Source organism: Grus americana, chromosome 1 (assembly GCF_028858705.1).
Source record: "Grus americana isolate bGruAme1 chromosome 1, bGruAme1.mat, whole genome shotgun sequence".
NCBI lineage: Eukaryota > Metazoa > Chordata > Aves > Gruiformes > Gruidae > Grus > Grus americana.
The window spans coordinates 195,562,019-195,567,944 of NC_072852.1; the positions used below are offsets into that span (position 1 = coordinate 195,562,019).

General features: G+C 48.2%; 2 non-coding genes across 2 annotated transcripts; both read left to right on the forward strand.

The window, feature by feature from the left end:
• Positions 1-2,347: 2,347 nt before the first annotated feature.
• On the forward strand, positions 2,348-2,421 carry TRNAN-GUU (transfer RNA asparagine (anticodon GUU)). Its single transcript has one exon. It is a non-coding gene; the product is annotated as a tRNA-Asn (tRNA).
• A 246-nt stretch (positions 2,422-2,667) lies between these two features.
• TRNAV-AAC (transfer RNA valine (anticodon AAC)) lies at positions 2,668-2,740 on the forward strand. Its single transcript has one exon. It is a non-coding gene; the product is annotated as a tRNA-Val (tRNA).
• Positions 2,741-5,926: the final 3,186 nt, after the last annotated feature.

A 5,926-nucleotide genomic window follows, 5' to 3' on the forward strand; every position in this document is an offset into this window, starting at 1 on the left:
CCAGTCACCCTGTCACAAGGGAAATTCACAGAATCACAGAAGGGTTGAGGTTGGAAAGGACCTCTGGAGGTCATCTGGTCCAACCCCCTGCTCAGGCAGGGCCACCTAGAGCAAGTTGCCCAGGGCCATGTCCAGGTGGCTTTTGAATATCTCCAAGGAAGGAGACTCCACGACCTCTCTGGGAAATCTGTGCCAGGGCTTGGTCACCCTCACAGTGAAAGTGAGTTTCCTGATGTACAGAGGGAACTTCCTGTGTTTCAGACCATTGCCTCTGGTCCTGTCACTGGGCACCACTGAGAAGATCCTGGCTCCATGCTCTCTGCACCCTCCCTTCAGGTATTTATATACATTGATGAGATCCCCCTGAGCCTTCTCTTCTCCAGGCTGAACAGTCCCAGCTCCTTCAGTCTTTCCTCATAGGAGAGATGCTTCAGTCCCCTCATCATCTTCACGGTGCTTTGCTGGACTGTCTCCAGTATGTTCATATCTCTCTTGTATTGGGCAGCCCAGAACTGGACCCAGCACTCCAGGTGTGGCCTCACCAGTGCTGAGTAGAGGGGAAGGATCACGTCCCTCAACCTGCTGGCAATGCTTTGCCTAATGCAGCTCAGGATACCATTCGCCTTCTTTGCCACAAAGGCCCATTGCTGGCTACTGTTCAACTTGGCGTCCACCTGGACCCCCACATTCCTTTCTGCAAAGCTGCTTTCCAGCTGAGTGCCCCCAGCATGGAGTTGTTTCTCCCTAGCTGCAGGACTTTGCAATTCTCCTTGTTGAACTTCATGAGGTAACTGTTGGCCCATTTCTCCAGCCTATCAAGGTCCCTCTGGATAACAACATGACCCTTTGGTGTATCAGCCACTCCCCTGAGTTTGGTGTCATCTGCAAACTTGCTGAGGGTACACTCTGCCCCATCATCCAGATCATTAATGGAGATGTTGAGCAGTATTGATCCCTGGGGTACACCATGAGTTACTGGCCTCCAACTAGATCGTGCCACTGATCACCACTGTCTGGGCCCAACTGTTCAGTCAGTTTTCAATCCACCTCACCATATGCTTATCCAATCCATACATTAACAGCTGTGTTCTCTGTAAGAATCTTACAGGAGACAATGTCAAAGGCCTTACTGAAGTCCAGGTAGACAATAGCCACTGCCCTCCCTTCATCTACCAGGCCAATCACTTCATCATGGAAGTTTATCAAGTTAGTCAAGCATGACTTTCCCTTGGTGAAGCCATGCTGGCTACTCCTGATGATATCTTTGTCCTTGATGTGCCTGACAGTTTCCAGGATTAGATGATCCATTACCTTCCCGTCAGGGTCAACAGACTTATGCATATGCAGGTTGCTTAAGTACTCCCTGACCTGACCCTCATCCACCAAGGGTATGTCTTCCTCGCTCCAGCCTTTCTCCTCCATTTCTGGGATTCCTGAAGGCAAATTATGCTCCTTTGGCACGATTTGGTTTTCACAGCTCACGTTAGTTGTCATTGTCACCTTATTAACTTTTAGGTGGCTGCAAATCGGTTGTTTAATAATTCATTTTACAGACTTTTTAGAGCTGAAGTGAGGCTGCCTGGGCAGCAGATTCCCAGGTCTCCCCCTCCACTCTCCTTTGAGATGTTTCTTTTGCCCTGACTCATTTCTGTCAGTGTTTCCACTTTCCATTAGCTCTTGCAAATAATTATCAAAGGTCTTTGAATAATATGGGATTAATGTTGTCTTCTGTTCCTCGAGTTTCTGGTCACAACTAGTCCTTTTAGTATCAAAATGACTGGAAGACAAGATGTCAGATACTTTGGCCATGTATTAAGTAATAGGCCGATGCTCATTTTTGTCTTTCTCATCCTTGGCATATACTCACAGAGCTTTTGCTTGCCGGCTGGTCTGTCTCTGAGAGAAGCTTTCAGGCTCCCACCCGCAATTGTCCCACCAACTGATAGAACTTTGAACTCTGTTTTTTTCTGCTTGTCTACTGTTTCCCTCTCCCTTGCTCGTATGGGAAAGGCCACAGAAACAACAGGGGGAAAAAAAGGGAGGAGGGGAGGAATATTCTTCAGATTAAAGAGGCAAATAGAGACCGAAGCTGGTGATTAAAAACCCGACCCACCATCACCAACCCGAGGCGCTGTAGGAAAAGCGGCAAGAATACAAAGCGAAACTCTCCCGGGGACGCTCCCAACGGGGAGCCGTTTCGCACCGCGGGTGACAAAAGGACCCCCGGGAGTGCGTGGGCTCAGCCCCGCCGCTCGCCGCCGGGACGCGCAGCCGCGGCCTCCCTACCCAGCCCGCCCCCGGCCGCCGCGGGCATCAGGAGCGGCTCGGCGGGCCAGGCTTCCAGCGGGTCTCTGTGGCGCAATCGGTTAGCGCGTTCGGCTGTTAACCGAAAGGTTGGTGGTTCGAGCCCACCCAGGGACGAGGCGCTAACTTTTGAGGCGCCGGCGTCTTTTTCCTCCCTTGCGGGGCCGGTTTCGCGGCGGCTGGATCCGGCTTGCGTCGGCTTTATGCCGCTGAGACCCGCTTTCAACCCCGGTGCCTACCACTCCGTGTAGAGGACCTTCCGCCATGGCCACTGCTGCCGGCGGGCGTTCTATGCTGCTACGCGGAGCTATGTTCCCTGCGCCCGGTCAAGAGGGGTCGCAGAGAAAACGCTTCACACAGGGAGTTTCCGTAGTGTAGTGGTTATCACGTTCGCCTAACACGCGAAAGGTCCCCGGTTCGAAACCGGGCGGAAACACCAGGTTTTTTTCCCCCCTGTGTGGGTTTTTTTCTCTTCCCGTGTCACTGCAGACGTCGGTTTCCCCGTTTCCTCCTTTAAAACCCGCCTGCGCTCCTGAGGGGCGTGGGGGACATCCCCAACGGTGAGGCACACCCGCGTCCCCGCTCGGGAGTGGGAGAAGGCGACCTGCCTCCCAGGCATGGGATCTGCTCTCCAGCGAGGCCAGGAGTAGAAGTGGCAGGGCAGGGCTGGGCGTTTTCCGGGGAAGGTTTGGTTCATTCCCCTGCACAAGCTTCCCGTCAGCAAACAAACTTTCCCCTGGTCTACCTGAAAGGGTGACCTAAAGGAGGAGAAAGGAGTCTCAGCTGAAATGGACTGAACATCATCAAAAAACTTTGGAGAAAACCTTCAAAGATAGTAAGATTCCACCACCAAACAATAGCATTTTCACTGCTTCCCCCTGAACGGCCGTAGTTGTAGATGACGTTTGGTGAGTTAGCCCCAAAACCGCTAAAAGTTTTGGCTGGAGATGATGCCAGTTAATGATAACAATTGTGGTGCTGTGGCACAAACCATTTAAAAATCTCATCTTCCCATGGTGAAGCAAGGCTTGAACGCGGAGAGAAGAAAAAAGGGCAATGGATGCTCACTGAAATAGTTTAAAATGCTATCTCAGAAGAATTAAATGCACAACTTCTCTCTCACAGCTTTCCCCATTACTTAAATCTCTTGCTCTGCTGCACCAATAGAAGGAGCAAGCCAGTAAAAATACGGATACAGAAAAATAAAACAACCTACACAAAAGGCAGAGTTACAGTATAGGAGATCTGCAAAACACTGTTTAAAGGCTCAAATATGGATCTCATACATAAAAATTTTGGGCCACCCTCTCTCTAAGCCAAAGTTGAACATGCAGTCCACTAACAGAGGGATATAAAATAATTTGGGGCTCTCCTACTCTTCAGCTCTCCATCTCTGGCATTTCCATTGAAAGGTTCTGCAGCAGGACCAGTCACCAGGATCAAAGTTCATTTTTCTAAAGAGGAAAGGGGAGATGCTTCTTCACCAGGCACTTCTGTGGCAAATGTCCCAGCGTAGTGCCAACTCTTACAGCTCACAGGTTATTTCAACATGTTGCCTACTTGCCCTATTTGTAAATTGGACAGGATTACAGCTAGCCAAAACCCTGTCTTGGGCATTATGGAAGCCCCTTTATATAGTGATTTACATAAAAGAGTAATATAGACCCATGCCCAAGGAGAAACATCTCCTGAGGGGTTCTTCAGCCTCTCCAGAAAACATCAGCTGGAGGCACCCAGCCCCCAACGGGTTATTCTACCAGTCCCTACATTAAAAATGGCCAGGCCTACTTCCTTACACTCATTTCCCACTATTCACTCTCCTTAGTGAGCCCCATGGCTCTACCGCGTTCTCCTGCACTGTGCAGCTTCAGCATCTCCCTCGTAAACAACTACATTCTCTTCGTGCATAGCGGTGCAAAACTAAGCATGCTGCAAACTTCGTCAGCCTTATAATCCTGTTAACCTTATTCCCTCTCTTGCTCTGCCCGCACGCTGTCTTAGATCTATACTTAGACTGTAAGCTCTTCCACTCCGACACTGAATCCTGGTGGACTTTAAAGCACGGCACACACTTAGAGCTGCATAATCTGCTCAGAAGGTAACGTGCTTTGCTCTGAGCACGAAGGGGCTCACATGGAGAAGAACAGCAGCTGTTTAGCTTTGCAAAAGGAACACAGGCAAGACACAATTGTTCTCGTTGATACATTGTCAGGAAGGAATAATTACTTAAAGTAAAAAACAGTGCTGGAAGAATAAATGGCAATAGCCAGCCATGAAAAACATCAAGATCAAAAGCAGATTTGTAATCAGCACCATAGTCAGTTTCTAGAACAGTGCTCTAGCAGGTTTACAGCTAAATACCCATCCAGGCAGCTCTTTTGCAGGTGGGCTGGTTTACTGTAGGCAGGATGACAGAAAGCGGCCCTTTCTTTTTAATAAAAACTATTTGAATATATCATGAAGTAGTAAGCCCTGAATCAGAGTGCTACTTCCACCATTGAGCCGATTCTGCACTCAGAAAGCTGTAAATCTGAGAGTACTACAGTTGTGCCTTTCCCAAATCAGAAGACACTGACTGAGAAGATTATGTGATGCAAGATGTGAAGGAACATGTGAAATATAATCCCTTTGAAGTATACGAAACCATCAGACTTTGGGAAATTTACCCTATACCATTGATAAATTTCCAAAATACAGTGGACTAACATCTGCTCACTAATCGTATTTCCTATATGCCCACCTAGTGTGTTTCTAATTGACAGAAAGCTAATACTTTGTATTCTCTTTACGGCAAATAAAAAGCTGCATTTTAAAACTAGTCTCAAAACAAAAAGTCCAGTAATCACCGAATTCTAAAATGTTTATTTGGTCATGGGGTTTTCATTCAATCTGAGCTGAATTCTCACTTGCACAGGATCAGAGGCGGTAAAACATTTACAGAAACAGACAAATCTACAGCATCACCTTTAGCTAACTATTTCAGAAAAAAGGCAACAAAGAACTTGCAGCACTAACAGATTTAGTTTCATACTTACTTTAATCTCAAGCATTATTTATTTGCTCTTGGAGCTTCTACCCAGACTGTATCCCAGGCAGCTGCAGACCGAGGACTGACATCAGTTTGTGGAGGTGCTGCCAGTGGTGACCAGAGATGCTCACTTCTCTCTAAGCATATATGCACAGCAAATATGCCCCCACACCCTTCTCTGCTATAAACCTTACTGTACTCCTTACACCTGGACTTTCTCATCTTCTAGTGGGGTCTCTTCCTCACGTAGCCCTATGCATTCTGCATCACACCAACCGTAGGCTTGCTGCTTCACTCACCCCTGGGTCTATGCCCTGTCCTGAGCCTGTGGTGAAGGAGTTCCCACTTCACAGCTGCAGGCAGCTGCAAGCCAGTCGGCCACACACAGTATTTACGCTTGAAGGCAGCTCCCCACATTGGGGAAATCTCTGCAACAAGTAGTCAGGGGTAGCGAGACACACTGGTTTTCAGTGGTTTGCATATATAGAAACCACTGGTTGGAAAACTCCGCAGGAAAATCTTATCACCCCCCTCAAGTCTTGTAGAGGCATCTGTTTTATTCACTGATAAATCAAACTTTAATTTTGGTCAGCA